Raw genomic sequence first — 24,057 nt, forward strand, 5'->3', positions numbered from 1 at the left:
CTGGAATCTTGCAACATTTTCAACTTTTTCCTGCTGATGGTAGTGACCTGAAGTCTACTGCTTTTGGGGGATTTAATCTTGCACCAAAACCTTATGACATCATTTTCAAATCTCGATAACATTGCAAAACAATACAAATTTAATTGTTTTCCTTATTGTAGTAACAACTGAAACCCAATAGATGAATACATTTTACTAAACTTATTACAAAGTTAATTACTTGTAAATAAAATGTTATTAAATTATCATATCCATGCTGCCAAACTGTTATTTCCAAAAATTTTATTTGAATTTTTGAGAGGAAAGAAAATGGTGAAATGTAGAGGTGAAATTTATAAAAATGTGTTGTATGTGAACAAGGAGAGGAGTGTTTTCATATTGACAGTTGTTGATACATAGGCTATAGCTTTTAACAAACAATTAAATTCTAATTTAATTTCAATACCATACTTTGCAGTTCGTTCATGTGTATCATCACCCAAATAAATGTACCATTTTGTTTATGGGAGTCTCATTAACAACTGAATGATACAATAATCTGTTTAGGAAATAAACATGTGGTGATGGCTTGATTTATTCCCCACAGTCCTGTTCTTGTTTATCACAAGTTAATAAACAACAGGAAACAATAATTAGTGCACTTCATAAGCTGCAAATTGAAATTGTTTCTAGTGAATCACTTGACTGGGTAATTTGCAGAGACATATACAGACCCAAATTAAATAGCAACAGCAACTAAGACAATGACTGCACAATACATGGCTTAAAGCTGTTGTACTGGAACATGCAACATTGACTAATCTATAACAGGGGCAGCTATCCAGGTGGCAGCAGGTGAAATGGCATTTCAGGAATACTTTTATCTTGTCACACTTTAAAAAAGTGCATTTATCTTAACATGTTTGCTGGTTTTTGCTCCAAATGTATTTCCCTGTTCTGCACTGCATGGAACTCTCCTGTAGCAGCAGTGTATGATTCTGACCAGGGGAAGTGAAGTATGTTGCCTTTCTCACAGCTCAGCCTCATGGAAGGAGCCACAGACTGAGCATGTGTAGCTGCTATAACAACCATGACATCACCTGTCTAAATTTGTGTGTGGAGAGATTATGTGGTAAAGTAGATGGAAATTTTACTCCCAGCCCCTACGATTGCTGTGCTAACCCTGCTGGACAGCCTGTTAGCTCTAAATCTCCCTGTATGGTCAAGCAGGAGGAACTCAGCCCTAATTTCATACAGGGGAACTTTTTTAGTCCTAAAAACAATCGCTCAGGTAGGGTAACACCTCCAAGCAGTGTTCAACAATCCAAACCCACACACAAATTAATTCAGCAAAACTTTCAGTCTTAGCAAAATATCACAATGAGTTGGATACGGCTGCAGCAATTGAGAACTCTGATGTTTTAGTTATAAGTGAACACTGGTACACAGATGAGCTAATTAGTGTATGTAAGCAACTCTCCATGATCTTTTGCTTTGCCATCAGTAGAAAAGAGAAACATGGTTGTTGGGTATCTATCCTTGCATGAGTGGTAGTAACTATGATGTAACATACGTAAGTACTTTCAGCATTGAGGGTGAAATAGAACTAGCAGCAATTAATTACAAGAGGGGGAAAGAGAACTTCATTATTATAGGCCTATACAGACCTCCACCTGGTAGCCTAGATATTTTCTTTGATGTTCGTAGAGACCTGCTTGTTGACATAGACAATTAACACAGCACTAAAAATGGCTGAGTTAACATCATACTATCTGTGGATTTAAATACTGACTTGTTGTCCAATGACTCTAGCTCTAAAAAACTAATACCAATACTAGCTCAATTTAAAGTAATATTTCTGGTAAACAGTCCCTCTAGAGGGATCAGATTAGATTAGATTCAGTTTTCATTCCATAGACCCATAGATGCTTCTTGTTGGTGTGGAACATGTCAGAAAGTATAACATAAAAACATAAAACATATTAATATAATACTTACTACCCTGATCATTGGTTAGGAGATTGTTGAAATAGGTGACTACAATACGGTAATCTGGAACAGTTAATATTTACAGAATTAACACGATGCCAGAATGAAACATTGTTATGCACTATTAATAAATTTATCACACACAAAATACCTAATCTTGATTGTCATGATCAAGTGCTGTCATAACTGAAATTTGACAGAAATTTTTACTTAAACTGTCTTAACAGTCTCTGTTAAGATACGAAACTACAGAGTAATAGGAGTTGCCTATCAACTTTATCTGAAACCAAGCCTTTAATGGTTGCTGGCAATTTACGAGGGCAGTTCAATAAGTAATGCAATACAATTTTTTTCTCGGCCAATTTTGGTTGAAAAAACCGGAAATTTCTTGTGGAATATTTTCAAACATTCCCGCTTCGTCTCGTATAGTTTCATTGACTTCCAACAGGTGGCAGCGCTGTACGGAGCTGTTAAAATGGCGTCTGTAACGGATGTGCGTTGCAAAGAACGGGCAGTGATCGAGTTTCTTTTGGCGGAAAACCAGGGCATCTCAGATATTCATAGGCACTTGCAGAATGTCTACGGTGATCTGGCAGTGGACAAAAGCATGGTGAGTTGTTGGGCAAAGCGTGTGTCATCATCGCTGCAAGGTCAAGCAAGACTGTCTGATCTCCCGCGTGCGGGCCGGCCGTGCACAGCTGTGACTCCTGCAATGGCGGAGCGTGCGAACACACTCGTTTGAGATGATGGACGGATCACCATCAAACAACTCAGTGCTCAACTTGACATCTCTGTTGGTAGTGCTGTCACAATTGTTCACCAGTTGGGATATTCAAAGGTTTGTTCTCGCTGGGTCCCTCGTTGTCTAACCGAACACCATAAAGAGCAAAGGAGAACCATCTGTGCGGAATTGCTTGCTCGTCATGTGGCTGAGGGTGACAATTTCTTGTCAAAGATTGTTACAGGCGATGAAACATGTTTGGCCCAATGAAGGACGCAATCCGTGGGAGGCACTACGCGGATGATGAAGAAGTTATTGATGCAGTACGACGTTGGCTCCGACATCGACCAGTGGAATGGTACCGTGCAGGCATACAGGCCCTCATTTCAAGGTGGCGTAAGGCCGTAGCATTGAATGGAGATTACGTTGAAAAATAGTGTTGTGTAGCTAAAAGATTGGGGAATAACCTGGTGTATTTCAATGCTGAATAAAACAACCCCTGTTTCGGAAAAAAAATGTGTTGCATTACTTATTGAACTGCCCTCGTATTAAAAATATGTGTTCCCAAATACTGGACCCATCTTTGGACCAAGATAAGTGATTTTAGATCTTTATATAGGTTGTTCTTATTCCTAGTATCGATACTATGTAATTGGTTGGGAATTAAAACAAATTTCATTAAGGAATACATATACTGAAAAGTAGCCATTAGAATACAATGTTCCTTGAACAGGTTTTTACATGATGTTCTTGAATTTACACCACAAATTATTCTTAACACATGCGTCTGCACCCTAAAAACTTTTGCTCAGTTTCATGAGTTACTCCAGAATATGATCCCATATGACATAATAGAATTAAAGTACGCAAAGCATCCAAGTATTTTTATATTTAAATATCCTACAGCTGACATCAGTCTCACTGCAAATACAGACTTGCTTAGGCACTTAAGCAATTCTGTGGTATGCCCTTCCCAACTGAATTTATTATCAAGAAAATTTAACACTGTAACCTCTTCAAATGGTTCAAATGGCTCTAAGCACTATAGGACTTAACATCTGAGGTCATCAGTCTCCTACAACTTAGAAATACTTAAACCTAATGAACCTAATGACATCAGACACATCCATGCCTGAGGCATTGCGCTTTGCGCGATTACAGACTGAAGCGCCTAGAACCGCTCGGCTACACCGGTCAGCTGTAACCTCTTCAATCTGCATGTCTTCATATGTTATACACATGCTGGAAGGATATTTCTTACAGGTTCTGAACTGCATATAGTGGGTCTCCTCAAAGTTTAATGGCAGTGAATTAGCTTTAAGCCATTTATTAACATCAGTGAAAATTTTATTAGCAGCTATTTCTAAATCTGTACTTTACTTGCTACTTATTGTAATTTTTCTATCATCTGCAAACAAAACAAACTTACCATTTAGCAATGTAACAGACAAGAGGTCATCAATCTACACAAGGAAAAAGAAATGGACCCAGGACAGAACCTTGGGGAACACCACATGTATTAATTCCCAGTCAGATGAAGACTGACTGCTTACTGCACAGTTATTTTGCAATGACACCCTTTGTTTCCTGTTAGATAGGTAAGACACGAACCATTTTGCAGCATTACCATATTCTAACTTATTTAAGAGAATACTGTGGTTCACACAGTCAAAGGCTTTAGACAGGTCACAGAAAATAGCAGTAGCCTCCAGTTTATTATCTAATGAATTAAGTACATTCTCACTGTAAGGGTAAATAGCTTTCTCTATATCAGAACTCATGAATCATGCATTGACAACATAATAAATAACATGTACTACTTTACATTCAATGCATCAATGCTAAAGCTTACCATTTCTTACCACCATGCCATACAGGTTCTGACAGAAGCTGAAAATCTTCTGGTATACAGCAAAAAGAAACAATATGTGACAAAGAGAACTACCCTTGATGACAAAGTGTTGCTGAATGTCGCCTTTGGATTCCACAAGTCTCACAACACTAGAGCACTGTGACTTGTCTGAAACTTCCACTGCTTCATCCACAATGCAAGCCTAAAATGAGGTTCAATCCAGAGCTGAATGTATATATTCAAAAATTTCTTCATTTATACATTCAATCACTTCGTTTTGTATAATTTTTGAAAATCCCTGGAAATAGCCTGTTTCTTCTTGTTTGCTCTCTGATCTTTATTCCTATTTAGCACAAGTTTAAAAATGGTCCTGATATTTCCAGGTTTCATGGACTCTTCTGCCTCATCAGGATCTCTGATCGCTAGCTCCTGCTTTCACTTCATTGTTGTGTCTGATTTTCATCAGTCTGTGATGTTCATTAAGCAGCTCTGAATACTAAGCAGCTATTTGCATAGTTCTTTATATGAGATAAAACAACTTAGGTGACCTTTAGGTGAAGCATACCATGATAAACCTGTAGACAGATTCTTCAGATCATCAAAACCCCCAGTAGACAGTATAGTTTTTTCCTGTCCTTAAAAGGAAATATGGCTACCACAATAATTTTCCTTTTGTAGATTTAGCATGTATCAAATTGTGCTACTCGTACCATGAACTTTGGAATGCATATGTTCTTAATGTCTTTCTGCAGATGGTGCAACGCCAGTGTAGAATGGTCTTTCTTGAAAGTTTCATTTTGTTCCATTACACATCTCCTTGAATCCAAAAGCTCCAACAAGAAAATAATGATGACCTCATTCAAAGGCGTTACATCAGTACTTGTAGAATATTAGGCTTCATTCATGTTTACTGCACAAGGGACAAGTAACGTAAGGTGAACTTAGAGAGACAGCACCATACTGACTATCCTCCCAGGCCGTGGAAGAACACAGCAACAAGGCCATGACAGCTTGCACCACCTCTTCTGCTCCTAGTAGTGACACCATGTTACATGCCAACTGAGCATTCGTAGGTGGCCTGGCAAGCATTTGACATCCTCACCATATGCTTCACACCTCTGGCAACGTTAGGTTGGGGCTAAAATTTTGTACTTTGACTTGCTTTCTAATACTGGTGGTGTAGTAGGGACAAAAATGCATAAAGGTTTACCATAAAAACAATTATTGCTACTCCTACTGCCACATCCTCTGATCACCGGCCGTTTGGGCATTTCTAAAAGATGAAAGTTACTATTAGTACTACTCATCTGAGATGACATAGATACTTGAAGCAGTGACTGGGACAAACTATGTCTATATGACTATTAATTTTTACTGTATGTATAGCTCAAACTTTTAGTGTTTTATCTATTACAAAACACAAAGTGGACAGTTACTGACATCTAACTCCAAATGAGTTGAAGTTAGTAGAGGGTGCACTGTCTCTATGGTAAGTAGTTTAATGAAAATAGCGCTTACCCAATGAAATGAACTGTTTCTTCTTTTTCCAGTTTATCCTTGCCTCATATATTTCTTTAAATTTGCTTCCCAGAGTGAATCTCTTATGGAAGTTGTATATACTACTTTCTGCTTCCCTATTTTTAGTCAGTAAGAAAATGCCATGTGTACCTTTGCTTTATCTTATTGTCTCTAGAGTGAAACTCCTCTGGATGCTGTAAATAGTACATTTATGCAACTGTCTTATCATGTTCACCAGTAAAGTGAAAAGACTGTGCTAATTTAATACAGGATTGTTAAGGTTTTTGTGACCACTTGTTGAATACATGCTCTGCCGTGGCCAATTTCTCCATCTGCCCCAACCTGCAATATTGCTTATGTTCTTTGATCCTGAGGTTGATTTATCATCTAGTAATTCTGATATAAAGTTTTCTTCATGTGCATGGTATGTGATATATTCTCAGTATGGCAGGTGGGGCCCTTTTTTGCTTTGCCGCCCTAAGACTCTCTTTGATCTTCATTGTCAGTTTGAAAGTAGTCTTTACGTCGTGTTTGCACAATACATGGCTGATTCTGTGTGTCATTCTGGGATTGTATGGAAGAAAGGCTGTACTCGACATTTCTTTTTCTGATTTGTCACTTCGCCAAGTGTTTGGCTCTGTTATACTTCTAATACAAATTATGGAGCATGCATTTCTCCTAAGAAGACATTTCAGGTGTCCCATTTCACATCTGAGGTGGTGCAGCTCACATATTCATCCTGCTCACGTTACGAGAGTATTAACCATGTGTCTTTTCTGGCTCAGATGGTGGTTTGGTAGTTAGTACAGGTATCCATCCATGTGTGTTGGTTTTTGATACAGGCTATGTCCCAAGCTTTCAGCATGCCTTGTGACCAGCACATCTAGAAATGGTAGTTTTTTGTCTTATCTACTTCCATGATAAGTTTTATGTTGGCACAGAGGCTGTAATTGTATGTAGAAATGTGCTTTTAACATGAAATAGCTGTCTAAAGGTGAACCTGTCAGTTTGAAACCAGTAATGGCACTATTTAAATAAGTGAATAGCATTGTAAAAAGTGGATGATTGCTGTTATCTTCTCTGTAAGAATCAACCTATAACTTAAGTAACATTTCTGTTTTCCAAGTAAATCAGCTAATAGTTTTATAACAGACACCAAAAAAATGTGATCTTTTGAATATTTTAAAGATTATTATAAAATTGATTCCTATTCTTTTTAAGATAAGATTGATTTTTTTCCTGTGTCACTCACCCCCACTGCCGCCTCCATTCCCCGCCATACCCCTTCCTCTTAGCTGCTATTCTCTTCATTGGTAACATATATGGCTTCATGTCACATTCATTTTCATTGATTTTCAAATCTGTTTACATCTCAGTCCTTCTCCCGAAGTTATGGTATACTCTCATACAGCTACAACAGTTTTTGCTTCTGTAATACTGGTTCAAGACTGGTCTATGCAACTATATAAAGGTTATATGGCAGCTATGGGTTCCAGTTACGTGAGACCTACACTTAGAGAAATTAAACATAGTTTTTATAGTCAGAAAATATGAACAGGGCATAGATAACTAATCTATTTGAAATGTACATTTAAAAACATAGGCAAAAAACTATAATTTCTGTAACTCCAGTAACATACTGTGCATATGCCTCCTTTTTTGTTGACTGAGGCAGAGGTACCCAGTACTCAAATTTTCACTCTGTTGTGCAACAAAAATCAAACATCCTAAATTGCAATGAAATAATAATGAAATGAATAGGATAGTAGAGGCATTTTACTCTAGTGGTTATACAAATAAAAAATATTATAATAATTACGAAAAAATATGTACAATTTCTCAAGCAGTTTCAGTCAAGGAACTTCAGAAAATTTTGATCAATATATACAGGGCTATTACAAATGATTGAAGCTATTTCATAAATTCACTGTAGCTCCATTCATTGATGTATGGTCACGACACACTACAGATACGTAGAAAAACTCATAAAGTTTTGTTTGGCTGAAGCCGCACTTCAGGTTTCTGCCGTCAGAGCGCTCGAGAGCGCAGTGAGACAAAATGGCGACAGGAGCCGAGAAAGCGTATGTCGTGCTTGAAATGCACTCACATCAGTCAGTCATAACAGTGCAACGACACTTCAGGACGAAGTTCAACAAAGATCCACCAACTGCTAACTCCATTTGGCGATGGTATGTGCAGTTTAAAGCTTCTGGATGCCTCTGTAAGGGGAAATCAACGGATCGGCCTGCAGTGAGCGAAGAAACGGTTGAACGCGTGCGGGCAAGTTTCACGCGTAGCCCGCGGAAAATTGGCTCATGCCAGAACTGGAAACCGACAGCGCCGACTTCATCTTTCAACAGGATGGTGCTCTACCGCACTTCCATCATGATGTTCGGCATTTCTTCAACAGGAGATTGGAAAACCGATGGATCGGTCATGGTGGAGATCATGATCAGCAATTCATGTCATGGCCTCCACGCTCTCCCGACTTAACCCCATGTGATTTCTTTCTGTGGGGTTATGTGAAAGATTCAGTGTTTAAACCTCCTCTACCAAGAAACGTGCCAGAACTGCGAGCTCGCATCAACGATGCTTTGAACTCATTGATGGGGACACGCTGCGCCGAGAGTGGGAGGAACTTGATTATCGGCTTGATGTCTGCCAAATCACTAAAGGGGCACATATCGAACATTTGTGAATGCCTAAAAAAACTTTTTGAGTTTTTGTATGTGTGTGCAAAGCATTGTGAAAATATCTCAAATAATAAAGTTATTGTAGAGCTGTGAAATCGCTTCAATCATTTGTAATAGCCCTGTATTTTATGAACAGTTTGCAATTGTATTTTTCTTTGGAAATTTTAAAATGACTAAAATATAAACAACCTTATACTTCCTGTTTGAACTAACAGTGGTGTTTTCAGTTCAATTGGGAAAAAGTCAAATGCTTCAACAGTTAACAGGTAACATTCAGGACTGACAATTCCACTGATTCCTGCATTATTTCAGAAAATAGTAATGATAAGCTTTTAGGAAATTATTTTCCTCATAAGACACGGCACACTAAAACATAATGGCAAGACTATATAGAACACTGTAATAATTAATTCCATAAGCATGAAGTTTCTAGTATCCCCATTTTCAGCTTTCTTTTTAGCTTAATCTTTTCAAGCACTTCAGATACTTACTATACATAATATTTAGGATGGCTTCATCAGTACCTCCATCCATATCAAACCTACTAACCACCAGCAGTATCTCCAATTCGACAGCTGCCACCCATTCCATACCAAGAAGTCCCTTCCATACTGCCTAGCCACCCATGGTTGTCACATCTGCAGTGATGAGAAGTCCCTCTCATAATATATTGAGGGTCTCACTGAAGCCTTCACTGACCCTAATTATTCTCCCAACCATGTACAAAAACAAATCTCCCATGCCTTATCCTTCCAATCTCCCACCACCTCCGAAGTCCCACCATCTGGCCAGAGAAGCATTCCCCTCAAAACTCAGTACTACCCAGGATTGGAGCAACTGAATTACATTCTCCTCCAGGGTTACAATCACCTCTCGTCATGCCTTGAAATGAGAAATGGCCTGGCCACTATCCCTCCCAGCCCTCCCACAGTGGTATTCTGTCACCCACCGAGCCTACACAATATACTTGTCCGTCCTTACACAACCCCTGCTCCCAATCCCTTATCTCATGGCTCATATGCCTGTAAGAGACCTAGTTGCAAGACCTGTCCCATACATCCTCCCACCACCACCTACTTCAGTTCGGTCACTAACAACACCCATCCCATCAAAGGTAGGGCTAACTGTGAAACCAGTCATGTAATCTACAAGCTAAACTGCAATCACTGTGCTGCATTCTATGGAGGGATGACAACCAACAAGCTGTCTGTCCACACGAATGGCCACCGATAAACTGTAACAAAGAAGCAAGTGGACGACCCTGATCCTGAACACGCTGCCAAACCAGATATCCTTCATTTTAATGACTGCTTCACTACCTGTGCCTTATGGATCCTTCCCACCAGCACCAGCTTCTCTGAATTTCGCATGTGGGAACTTTCCCTGCAAGACATCCTACATTCCCGTAAAATTCCTGGTCTCAATCTTCATTAATCACTGTCCTCATCCATTCAGCCCCTTCCCTGTTCCCATACCAGCACTACACAGCCGTCACACCCAGTCTTTTTATTTCTCTGCTTTCACTACTTACTCCCCCCCCCCACCCCACCCTCTTCCCAACCCACCTCTCCCCAGCCCACTGTCTAACCTGCAGTATTTCACTGTCAGCTTCATCAATCATACTATCCCTCCCCCTTCCTGCCCCAGCCTCCTCCCTACCCCACCCAGTCTCCACTTCCATCATGCACTGGTGCTGCTGTTCACAGTGTGGTTTCAGTTGTCTGAGACTACAGTCATGCGTGCGAGTTGTGTTTGCGCACGTGCGTGCATATGTGTGTGTGTGTGTGTGTGTGTGTGTGTGTGTGTGTGTGTGTGTGTGTGTAATTGCGAGAGTCTTTTTGTTGTGCCTATCTGCGACTCAGCATCTCCACTGTATGGTGAGTAGCAACTTTCCTCTTCATAATATTGTTACATTCCATCCTGGATGTTTCATTGTTTGACTTAATGTTTAAGATTCAATTTCTGGTATAATAAATGACAAAATAATATTAGACATGGGTAGTTTAGTAACAGCATGAAACTGAATATTGACAGAAAACTTCTACAAGTAATGAATGTACATGTAGCTTAATCAGATTCATTAATCTAGATCATTTTGAGATAACTGAAGAGGTATTAAAATTAGCCTATTGGCTTCTGTCTCGGGTTCTTCGGCTGACATTTGCCTGATGTTTTCCTGACATTTCCCCAGCACAAGTGGTTGGCATTGTCAAAGTTTCACCATCCATTGCTGGTGGTGAACTGGAGCCAAGCTCAAAGCTGTGGACTATATGTACATGGTGCGCCACTGTCCGAGGGCTCCTCTGTGGTTGTTTTCATTTTGGTTCTCCCCTTGCTACCTGCGACGGTTGTTTGCCGCATCACAGGAAGCCAGGATCTGTTTACCTTGAGGCTTTCTTATATCTTGTTGAAGCTATTCCTGTATATTGTATTTCTATAGCTTCTCTGAACAAGCAGGGGTGATAGTGCTTCTCTACACCCAGAACTTCCATGTTGATGATGTTTATTACATTGTCATTCTCACACAGTGCATGCTCTGCCACAGTCAGTTTCTCCACTTGCCCAACTTGCAATGTCACTTATGTTCTTTGATCCTGGTGTTGACTGTTCATCCAGTCTTTCTGACATAAACTTTTCCACATGTGAACAGTAAGCGGTATATTTCTGCATTGCAAGTGGGGACCTTTTCTACTTTGCCAATCTAAGACACTCCTTGAATTTCTGTTTCAGTTTGAAAATGGTCTTTACGCCATGTTTACACAGTATATGGCTGATTCTGTGTGTTGCTCTGGAATTGTATGGCAGAAAGGCCATACTCGACATTTCTTTTTCTGATTTGTCACTTTGCTGAGTGTTTGGCTCTGTTACCCTCCTAATATAACTTTTGGAGTACCCATTGCTCCTCAGAACATGTTCCACGTGTTTCACTTCATGTCTGAGGTGGTGCAGCTCACATATTCATCCTGCTTGCATTACGAGAGTATTAATCATGTGTCTTTTCTGGCATGGGTGGTGGTTTGATAATTTGTGCAGGTATCCATCCATTTGCGTCAGTTTTCGGTACACGCTGTGTCCCAGGTTTTCACCATCCCTTGTGACCAGCACATCTAGAAATGGTAGTTTTTTGTCTTTTCTACTTCCACGGTAAATTTTATGTTGGTACAGAGACTGTTCAAGTGTCTTAGGAAGTCACAGTGCTGTTCTTCACCATGGCTCCACACAACAAAAGTATCATCAGCATATCTGTACCACACCTTAGGTTTAAAAGTTGCCAAGTCCAGTGCCTGTGCTTTGAAATGTTCCATGAAGAAGTTGGCCACCACTGGACTAAGAGGGTTATCCATGGCAACACCTTCCAGCTGTTCATAGAAATTGCCATTACATGTGAAATAGTTCATGGTGAGACATGCATGAAAGAGCTTTGTGATGTCTTGGAGGAAAATGGAACTGATGTGCTCCAGAGAGACACTGAGTGGCAGTTTCATAAACAAAGAAACAACATCGAGGATGACCAGGATGTCATTTGGTGCAAGTTTTAGTTTCTTCAGATTCTTAATGAAATGTCCTGGGTCCTTTATGTATGTGTCAGTCTTCCCCACGTGTGGCTGGAGCAGAGAAGCCATTTGTTTTGCCAGTTTATATATCAATGAGAAGGAGCACTAACAATTGAATGTTGTTCTTATGGATCTTAGGTAATCCATACAACCAAGGTTTTAGGGCTTCTGTGTTGCGCACATTTCTCTGTCTGACTGCTGGCAGTAAGGGAGGAGATCTGCAGATTGTACCAACACCTAGATCAATGATGGAAGTAGAAAATGTGATTGATGTCCTCTCTCGCCTTTCTGTCACAATGCAGGGATGAAGGTGCTACACCAAAGTTCATGAAATGTAAGCACTAATTTACCGCTAGCCAAGTATATTATATCTATGACAGAATGGAACGAGATTTTCTATGTGACCCAATTCATACAACATGGAGAGACTTGTCAACTTTTCGACATTTTCTATCAGCTAAGTAGTAGAATGGATCAAGATGACTGGGACAAGATCGACAGCATCACTCACAGGGGCATGCAGAAAGAACTTGAACAATGCACTGAGTGCCAGAAGAAAAAGTTTGTAAGATGCCAGAAGCAGACTGACAAAGTGATTCCCGACATGTCATGCACATTGGTCAACCTCACTGAAAGACAACTGACCAAAGAGGAAGTGTCTGTTCTTCAAAAAGGAGGGAATTTCACTATCATCTCAAGAACTATACCTAAGGAGGATATCATTGCTAATACCAAAGTGGCTATTCAGACACTTCCTTGTGAAAGAGCAGAGGAAATACTCCCTGGAACAGCCAGGATACTGTGCTGAACATAACCACCAGCTTACAGTCTGAAGAAAGAATGGTTACAAGCTATTAAAAATCTTAACACTGACAAGAGTATAGTGCTACTGCCTGCCTATAAGGGAAATGCACCCATAGTAATGAAGACCAAAGATTATGAGCAGAAGTTCCGGGACCTTTTAAATCCGACAATGTACCAAAGACTAAGCACACATCCAATGCAGCATATCACACAGAATGGTGGCAGACATACAGAGGAAAATGCACAGCACCAAAATTATATGTACCAAGAGAGTTGTACTGAGATCAATTAACATCAGTGCCTTAACACATTCATAAACAATTATGCTGACTGTTAATCAGGATGGTAAATTGACTGGAAAGTTATTTATTGTGCTGCAGGAAATTGGAGGTGCTCTGCCCCCTATGATTCTTTCTCATGGGCATGACCTTGCGAGGACAGTAGGGAATATTTATGTCACAGCAAGTAAAAGTGGCATAATGGGAAAAGAGAACTACAACTATGATATGAGCACTGCTTTTAGCACATTGCTCATCAAAATATCTTGCTTTTCCTTGATTCTTGATCTGCGTGTAAAAATCATACTCCTATAGAGCAAACCACCCCACCTGAAAAGTGTGTGACATTTGCAATTCATACCACCTGGAACTACTGGCCAAATTCAGCCTCTAGATGTTTGTTTCTTCTGTATCTATAAAACATATCATCATGCAATTGGCAGCTACACCTCAAAGGATAGCCAGTTTCATGATAAGTTCCACAACAGACTGTTTCACTTATGGTTGCATGTCATCATATTCCATCAGTCCTCATTGCCTTGTTACACCAGTGTTACAATACATGCCTTAAAAGTGGATATCTAGCTGAACATCCTGCACAGTTTGTAACTACAAAAATGTTTGCCTTCAGTCTCACTGGGGCAAACCTTTATGATCACCGTGATGTTCATTGTTTCATTCGGTGTTTATGGTGCAACTTAATGGTTCGTTTTGAACATTTTTTGAACGTTGACAACAAACATTTTGTGAAGTGTAATATACACATCCCATAGAAGCTTGATCTCTGCACCTCCTGGACACTTGTTTCCTGTTGCCCTCCTGATACATGAGGTGAGTCATTAGCAGCTAATATTTTTCCTGTCATAATCGATAACCAGGGTGTATACGCGGACAAGGAAAAAAATTCCCAGGTTTTTCCCGGATCTCACAGTTAAAAATACATTTTCTCCCAGGTGAAAATACACTCTTTCCATGATAAGTGACAATATACATTCTGTCGGAACAGTAAAACTTATCAATCCTCTGAATGGATATGGTTTTATACAGCAGCGTAGAATTTCTCGGCACTTTAGAAAATGAAACTCAGGGGGGAAAAGCACGTTTTGGAAAGCTCTCTGATGTGCACCAACATGTATGATGCATACTTTCATATTACAAAAGTATAATTTCTAATTCTACCAACAGGAAAAGTTAATGGTTTAAGTTAATATACATAGTGTTGCTACAAGGAAAGCAAAGCTTTCACATATAATATTTGTCTTGACGATTAATAAGCTACAAGAAAAGCTAAGATTTGACATATAATGTTTATCTGTTTAGTGCATGTTATGCTTGAAGATGCATCACACAAATATGACAGTAAAAACTTTTAATACCGACATAGATCTCTGATCTTCTGGGCTCGAAATTCTTCTAAATGGCTTGTCATCAATGAATTGATTTTTAAATAAGAGCAAACACTCTGCGATTTAAGAAATTCATCGTACATTCTTACACATAGTTCATCTTGCGTAAAAGTAAATTTACTTCGAAAATAACACTCTTCAAGTCACAATTCACAATATTTCCCCATGACCTGTTAGATTCATTTCAGCAGTTGCCAGAGAGTGCCAGATAAGAGGCGTCACCATGCTTGCGTAGCTACGGTGGTGTAGGAAGCCCTTATGTTTGTACGTGTAATACATTAAAATATCTTACTTACATTATGTCATAAACGAAAAAAGGCATCAGAGGATACTACAAGAGCATCGGAATTTTGTAAACCATTCTAAAATGCATAGTTCACCTTAAAGCGCACATTCATATGTCCTGATTCCCTATGACATAGACCTTGATCTGATATTACGCTTTTCGGTGTGGTTTTCAGGACATAAATTTTCTTGGAGTACCAGTACTGTATTATCTCATGTTTGGTTCTTTATTATCGCATAATGCCATACATGCTAGAAGATGAAAACATACACTTGAAATGCAGTGAACAGTTGAAACTAGCCAACAATGTGGAATTAAACACTTCATTTCAAATAAATTTACTGCCTCAGCAGGAGAGCTTAATGAAAGCCAAATTTCTTTAGCAAACCAACAAAAATAACTTCAATGTTCTGCAAGGCAATTAATGCTTTAGTGTCAGAAAGGTGGAAATAAAATAAAATCTGAAACTAGCCTTTCATAATTATGTGAATGTATTTTAATTCACTTGATAGCTCCCAGCCACAGAAATCCATCTTGTTTTCATTTGATGTGAGAGCAGTAAACAAAGAGAAAACAGAAAAATCACTAAAGGAAAACACGGGTCACATGGAGACTACCCCCCTCCACCACCACCACCACCACCACAACTCAGACTGCTCTGTGCATCAGAATGTCAATTTAAAAAGACTTTTCCAAAACAAGTTCATTTTGTAGCACACATCTTTCTGAAGAGTCTGATACATAAAATATATATCTTTGAGGAGGTGAAAGACATGTTATTTGGTCTTAAGTGTGCTGAAGTGCAATGCCATTCCTCTTCAAACAACATTCTCATAATGCATGTCACTGTATTTTGCTCTGTGGAACTCAAACGTGTATATTTTGTAATGGATGCCATCAAACTATTTCAGGACAGTGGAAATTAAAATGTCCTGTAGTACCTCTCCTCGTCTCAGCCAGCCAATTTGATATCTTGCCCCTTTTAAAAATAAAATATATATATATATATAAAAATCGCAATTAATACTGGATGGGATTAATTTTAAATGGGAGAACAAGAACTCAAGAAAATCTGGACTCTTTATTGTCTATTAGCTAATAATTTGCTCTTCTGTGTGACATAAAATTAAATATAGGGTACCCAAAACCAGTAAAGACAAGAGACAGGCAAGACAGTACACATTTCTTCAATCCTTATGTGTTAGTGTTTTTTCTCTCTGATCTTGCTACAGATTTACATGGCATGCTTTCCTTTCTGTGAAAGAGCTATTACCTCATCAAAGTTCATGAAACATTTTGCTACATGAAAAATCAAAATGTCATCATCTAATACTGAAAAAGCTGTTAATACAAATAGTACCCAAGACTGGTGTGGCATCTCAATCTGATTATGTATATTTTGTCACTGTGTGCTGGATAAAACAAAACAGGCCTTTCTAATATTGCACCAATTGTAACACACACCAAATAAGCGAGACTGTTTTGGCAATAATGATCATTTTTATACTACAATACAATTCATGAAGAACCAATACAAAATACCTATTTGGCCTACTACAATCAAAAAGCTTTGTGTTAGGAAATAGTTTCACATTTCATTGATACCCTCCAGTTTCTCACGCATGAGACCAAATAGTAGAACGAAATTTTTGTATAAATTCAGAATAGTCTTAATTTGTGTGATGTCCCCATTTCTTTTCCTCATTCTAACAAACAATCTTGTCATCACTAATTCTGTAACTATTCCTACAACTGTCAAAACTCATTCTCCGGTTAACTTTAGTAACCCTGCCAAAATCACCAGTTTAGTTATCCAGTGATTATTCTCTGGTTAGGTGTTATTATGTGTTCGTACAATGCGTTTTCCACGCTACTCCCAGAATGGAACTTAAGTAGCTGCTAGCCAGGGACTACAACTGGCCCTGTCTAGTGTAGTGATCTGGCCAAAAATTTTCTGTCAGAATTTCACTTTCTTGAATACACTGTGAAGGTAAAACATAATCTTACTTACCTGTTATTCCTGTTAGTCATTTATTTCCACTCTGGTAGTCTGTATCTATTGATTTCGCTAGTAATTATAACAATGCTGAACATTTGCTAACCGAATCAACCACATAAACAAGCAGCAGTTCGCATTCACTGGTTCGGCTTTATTCCGCTCAGCTCGTATAGCCCCATCCCATTTTGTCTGCTGGAAAGTTAATTTCTAGATGTGATGAGGATTCCCCTGGCAGAGACATCATGTGCACTATGCACACATTCAAATGTCAACTTATAATTCATTGAGAAATCAACTTAGACTGTGTTCAAAAATGTCCAAAAACCAGCAGTGGTGTGTTTCAAAATCGTATGAATAATCGATAGCCCAACGTGAGCTGGATGCTAGATACTTTGTGAAACAAGGTTTTTTTCCTCAAGAATATGAATTTGCCCCCTCCCCAAATTGCCGCCTGGTTCAGATACACAGGTTTGCCCCCCACGCGTGAACCTGGCAGCTTGGGCACGCCACAAAAATTTTTCCAGGTGCCCCAAGTGCCTGGTTGCTGCTAGTGCTGCTTACACAGCTAACAGCCACACTTCAGTAGCCAGAAGCAGGAGAAGGTATTACTCATACGCGACTCAACTGCGCATGTGCATGAGCCCGCACGTAACTGCTTAAATGAATCTTAATGTAAACCATTGTGACGTCAATCTCATAGAAGGCAATTTGTAGTAATGAAGCATTGCATAGTCTTCCTAAAGCCTTTGACACATTTTACTGTTGACAGACTGTTTTACGTGCACTGTGTTATTTTATATGGCACATTTCCTTTGCAATTTAAGTTTTATTTTCGTTTTTTTCTTGCTCATGTTTTAATGCTGCTTACCAGTCAAAATTACAAAAATTTAGCTGATAACTAAAAGAACAAAAAATTCCCAGGCTTTTTCCGGTTTCCTCCCTGATGAAAAAATTACCCGGTTTATCCCGGATCTCCCAGTTGTCCCAGGTCATTTACACCCTGTTAACACAACACTTTCAAAAGGTCCTTACTGAATATTGTACTTGCAACCTCACTCTCATGGGATTCCTTGTTAGTAGCCTGAAGATTAACATTTTGAACAACTGGCTATGGAACTAGCAAGACTATGTGCTTGTAAGAAATGAATTAACTTTTGCTGATGCAGTTATTTAGTGAAGTCGGCAATCTTTTACATGGTCATTAAAGTTCTAGACTGCCAAAACAATAAAGAACAATATAATTTTCAGTGTGAAACACGTAATGAAACAAAAGAATTATATTCTCAAACATTCTGTAATTGTTGGTGCCTCACTGTCACAATTGTGCAACAAGTAGAAGCTTAAAATTTTGTCAATAGTGCCAGGCTGTGTAATTACAATTAAAAAGAGAAATAATTAAACAAATCCTAAATCAGAAATTTTGCAAGAATGTGTAGTATGTTTATTCAGACTACAGGATGATGGCTAAAATATGATTAACTTAAATTCATATTTTGTCACATCTGTGTGGACATCTATTGCAATACGATCATTGACATAATATAAGGGTATAAGGGGAATCTGTGTTACTTGACCAAAGACTGCAGTGTGCAGCAAGTGGCACTCAGCGTAACATGTTTCTCTTTTATTTCATGAGCCAGTTAAGCATGTTTAGCTGTAACCATCTCCCAAGCATTATTGCAACCCTCCCTATTATCTATGTAAGCATGTTGTCTACACATCTCTCAGTTCCATAAGAACATGGATGTCTACAGAAATTTGTCTGTGTGTGTGTGTGTGGGGGGGGGGGGGGGTGATACAGAGTGGGGTGAGTTATGGTTAGGTAGACTGGGTTTGGTTTGGGTTGAGGGATGGGGTTGAAGGGGGACACGGCAAAACTCTAAAATTGAGACTTTTTTATGGAAATGAATTGTCCGGTTTTGAGAAGTGTCGTGACACAAGAACTAAATATTATAGTTGACTTAAAATATTAGAGTTTAGTGGAATGATGGGAAATCATTTATAGAAGTATATGATGATTCTGTAATGAATAAAATCTCCATACTCCACATTCTGGGAGGAGGAGAATGCCCTTACTTGATGATCTCTGTATGGATGCCTGTGCGTAAGAAAAGCATTGTTGTTGTAACATCTTAATCACTGAGGAGGGTCTGCTCATTTTTCTTGATTTGTACGAAGACTCCTAATGAGTTATCACCACAAAAACATTTGCAAAAACTTCTCCAGGACGAAGATGAAACAACATCAAATAACCATATTATGAAAATGAAAGATGCTACTTGCCATATAGCGAAGATGCTGACACAACAAAAAAAGTGGCGATTGAGGCAATACTGGATATTGTTAACTGCCATCACTCTCACACAAAAAGGTCAGTCCCATATAGCCTAGCTACCCATGGACAGTTCATCTGTAGTGATGAGCAGTTCATTGCCCAGTATACTTAGGCCTTAATAAGGTCTTCACAGACAGGTATTAGTCTCCCACTCCTAGGCCATAGATAAGATTTTCCTTGTCAGATCCACACTCACCCCTTATCATCTAACCACTCCACATAGGAGCTGCAAAGGAGCACCCTTTCATCACCTAGTCATCATGGAAAAGAATATCAGAACTATATCCTTCAGCAAGACTTTGACTATGTATTATTGTGCCCAGAATTGAGGAACTTTCTATCTGCAATCCTTCCCACCTCTCTCAATGTGGTATTCTACCACCATCAATCTAAAGAATATCCTAGTCCATATTTATGGCACAAATACTTTCAGTCTCTTGGCCTGTGGATCATACTCTTGTGGAAGATTTAATCATTCATTTATCATATTCTGTAGATCTCATGAAGAAAGATCTTTCTGGGCTGTGAAGCAAGGCAAGGTGTACATTGATAAAAGACCATGAAATCATAGAAACTTAATCTGAATACTGTATTAAAAGCAAATCTGATAGAGTAAATTAGTAAGACAGTCGCTACTTTGATAACAAGTGTTATACTATACTATACAGGGTGTTACAAAAAGGTATGACCAAACTTTCAGGAAACATTCCTCACAAACAAATAAAGAAAAGATGTTATGTGGACATGTGTCCGGAAACACTTAATTTCCATGCTAGAGTTCATTTTAGTTTCGTTCTTCCACCTATGCTCAATGGAGCACATTATCATGATTTCATACGGGATACTCTACCTGTGCTGCTAGAACATGTGCCTTTATAAGTGCAACACAACATGTGGTTCATGCACGATGGAGCTCCTGCACATTTCAGTCGAAGTGTTCGTACGCTTCTCAACAACAGATTCAGTGACCGATGGATTGGTAGAGGCGGACCAATTCCATGGCCTCCACACACTCCTGACCTCAACCCTCTTGACTTTCATTTATGGGGGCATTTGAAAGATCTTGTCTATGCAACCCCAGTACCAAATGTAGAGATTCTTCGTGCTTGTATTGTGGACGGCTGTGATACAATACACCATTCTCCAGGGCTGCATCAGTGCATCAGGTATTCCGTGCGACAGAGGGTGGATGCATGTATCCTTGCTAACGGAGGATATTTTGAACATTTCCTGTAACAAAGTGTTTGAAGTCACGCTGGTACATTCTGTTGCTGTGTGTTTCCATTCCATGATTAATGTGATTTGAAGAGAAGTAATAAAATGAGTTCTAACATGGAAAGTAAGCGTTTCCGGACACATGTCCACATAACATATTTTCTTTCTTTGTATGTGAGGAATGTTTCCTGAAAGTTTGGCCATACCTTTTTGTAACACCCTATATATCTGCTGTTGGTAGCTTAATATTACTTGATTATATTGTCATTTCTCAAAGAAAATGAGTAATATTTACAGCATATTATTACTTTTCATAAAGCTTTACAACAAACACTGTGACTTGCTACATAGCTAATAGAATTTTTCAATCCCTAGATCTAGATACTTGGATAGCTGAATGTAAGACAGGAGGCAAAGTTTACCCAGGTGCAAGACTTAGCTTATACCACCATCCATCACAACCTACTCCAGATGTGCCACACATTTATCCTGTCTCAGCAGAAACAGGGCCACCTGTTAAAGTAGTCACATCATATACCACCTTTGAGGTAACTTCTGCACAAAATTTTATGTGGTCGTAGCAACCAATGTGTGTCCCCATTCAAACCATGGCAGAGAGCAGAGTAGACCAACTGGTGGCAGAAAAATTGGGGCAAAGCAACCAATGTATGTTCCTCTCCAAACTGTGGCAAAGAGCAGATAGACAACCCAATGGAAGAATGCACTGCTGATTAAAGGCTGCTTCACAACCCATGTCACATGGATCCTCCCATCCAACAATAGATTCTCTGAATGATGTATATGGAAGATGTACTTGCAGCACATCTCTTGATTCTGCACTCCTCCCTGGCTGGCCCTGCCCCACACAAACCTGAGCCCTATGTTCATACCTTCATCCATCCTACACCCACACACTCTTCTCCACAGTTCCTACCACTCAATTCTTCCAGATTGTTAGTGCTATGCAGAACTCACCCTGTCTGTGCCACACTTATCCACCACACATCTGCTACCTCTCCCTCCCAGCTATCAGCCATGCTTTCCAAGCACTCATCCCTGCTCCCCATGTCCTTTCTCCCCTCACCCTCTCCACCTGACATATGTTTCAGGTTCACCACAGTTGAGTTACAGTAATAATGTTTTAAACAGTGCACTGGTCAATTCAGTAGAGTCTGCAAGGGATCAATCTTAATTTAATTAACAAGCATTAGGACAAGTCTTTGATACCTATACTTGACAGATTTTAATAGTTGATTTATATTCTGACAATTAGCAAAGGAAACAAAGTTTGTTGAATTGCTATAATTACAGACACTTTTGCAATATACAAATATCCAAATCAATGAACTGTAAAGCAATTTAAGTAAGGATAGCACTCAGTTTACTTTGATAATAACCACTGTAAGTATAGGGAACAGAAAGGCCACTGAATCAATACAGGAACACAAATTGCAAAGTTTATTATTACAAAAAATAATTACCTTTCTAAGAATTTATAGTCCATCAGGAAGCTTAGAAGGCAGAATGTCCAGATTACATTTCATTTCTTGCCAAACTTGCCGGATTTAGTTGTTATTGAAATATGAAGTTCAGGTTTTGATAGTGTATATAGAACAACAGTGATCTAAATTAAATTGTAACAGATCTTCTTCAGACCATACAACATATCTGAAAAGTTAAGATACATTTTCTTAGAGAGAGATTGGAAACTTTTCAATACATAAACAATATACTTAACAGCCAATAAAAATAACAATAAAGTACAAAAGTACCCATTCCCTTCAGTGATCCACAGAGACACTGAGTGGGGCCATACTGTCTGCTGGAAGGTGCATTCATCAGCAACAGATTAGCATAAAAGCACTATGAGTCACAAAGGCAAAATTCCACCTGCCATTTAGTGCATGATCACTGAAGGCACCAGTGAGAAGGAAATTCAATGGTTATATACGAAACACATTGAAAAAATAGGTGAGTAATTTGAAAAAATGGAAAATATATGTAAGTATGTTCAAATACAATATTAATTGTCTGATGTACTGAATACTTGTAACAGAATAACGGAAGAATAGAAAGGATAACCAATAATACTTGGGTACTGTATAGGCAAATGCCTCCTATGGACAATACATAAAAATAGTAGACTGTAAAATCACTGTCAAACACTTTAGGAAATCAGACATTAATGCAAAGATGTATTCAAATGGCACAACCAGTTGCTATGAAGACAAGCAGCCTAGAGTCCGCTGATGAAATGTATCCACGGCTGGGCAGACTCCATTGAGAGATGTACCAACAGAGGATGGCACCTGTCCCCATGGAGGTGAGTGGCCTAGAGTCCACCCATGAAACACATCTGTGGCAGGGCAGATGCCCATAGAAAGATATTCTGACAGGGGACACATCAGTTACCTTATGTCTTAAAAGATAAACAATTTTACTGTCTGTTTGACAACTTGTTATAAAAAATTACTGCTTTTTTGTTCTTTTAGTATTTAAAAAATCCTGATGTTATCGTCATGTAGCATTTGATGTCTGCATATAACCACACCCTGTGACACGCACATAATGTGTATGCCCACCACATGATCCACACCAGTTCACAGCATAGTGTGGGCTTTATCATTGTGAGTGGAGCAGTGCAAAAGGGATGATGGTACTCACATTGGAAGAGTGAGTGTTCATTGTGGAAAAGTTGTATGAGAACAGTCATGGAAATGATGTGGTCAGTTGTTTGTTGAAAAGTTTAATGGTGTCAAAGTTGCAGCGAGGAATGCCATGCAATGTGTAGTGAAGAAATGATATCAAATATGATCTGATATCATTTCAAAATGAGCTCATGCACCAGAAAATGTCCCTGTAGTTCACGAGAAAATGCTGCAGAGTCCCATCAAATCAACCCGATGCTTATCACAAGGGACCGGCATTCATGTTAATCATGCGGCCGAATATTCACCTACACCTCCTCTCTGGGCCACCTGACAGTCAATTAACTATTATTTTCTTCTGATCAGTTACTGCTTAATTATTTTATAAAATGGCATCGGCTTATAGCTGGCCACGTGGTATGATGTTTTACTAGAATTGCACTTATGTTATCACCCTAAGTCAATAATCTGTGATATCTTTCATCTCCATGATGACTAATGGCATCTCATGGTGCCATGTCATTGAGTAAACAATTACCTAGCTGCAGACAGTATGTTTATTATTGAGTTTCAGGCCAGTTATCTCTAAGGCCACAATTACAACATTGGCTCATTGTGATGATTTTTTCTTTATGGTGTATGAAGGTGTTCTCTATGGGCACATTTTCAGATGGATGTCTGCTCTGCTGCAGACATGTTACATCAGTGGACTCTTGGCTACTCCTCTCCATTGTGGCGGATCTGCTGTCAGTATATCTTTGAATGGATGTCTGCCCTACC

At 39.0% G+C, this 24,057-nt stretch overlaps 1 long non-coding RNA gene across 1 annotated transcript in view; it reads right to left on the reverse strand.

The window, feature by feature from the left end:
* The window catches only part of LOC126187856 (uncharacterized), a 36,731-nt gene extending 14,453 nt beyond the window's left edge, over positions 1-22,278 (reverse strand). Inside the window, exons 1-2 of the long non-coding RNA XR_007537799.1 lie at positions 22,111-22,278; positions 1,978-2,031 (exon numbers count right to left, since the gene is read on the reverse strand). This is a non-coding gene — a long non-coding RNA (uncharacterized LOC126187856). The remainder of the gene's footprint in view (positions 1-1,977; positions 2,032-22,110) is intronic.
* Positions 22,279-24,057: the final 1,779 nt, after the last annotated feature.

This window comes from Schistocerca cancellata, chromosome 5 (assembly GCF_023864275.1).
Source record: "Schistocerca cancellata isolate TAMUIC-IGC-003103 chromosome 5, iqSchCanc2.1, whole genome shotgun sequence".
NCBI classification, from domain to species: Eukaryota; Metazoa; Arthropoda; class Insecta; order Orthoptera; family Acrididae; genus Schistocerca; species Schistocerca cancellata.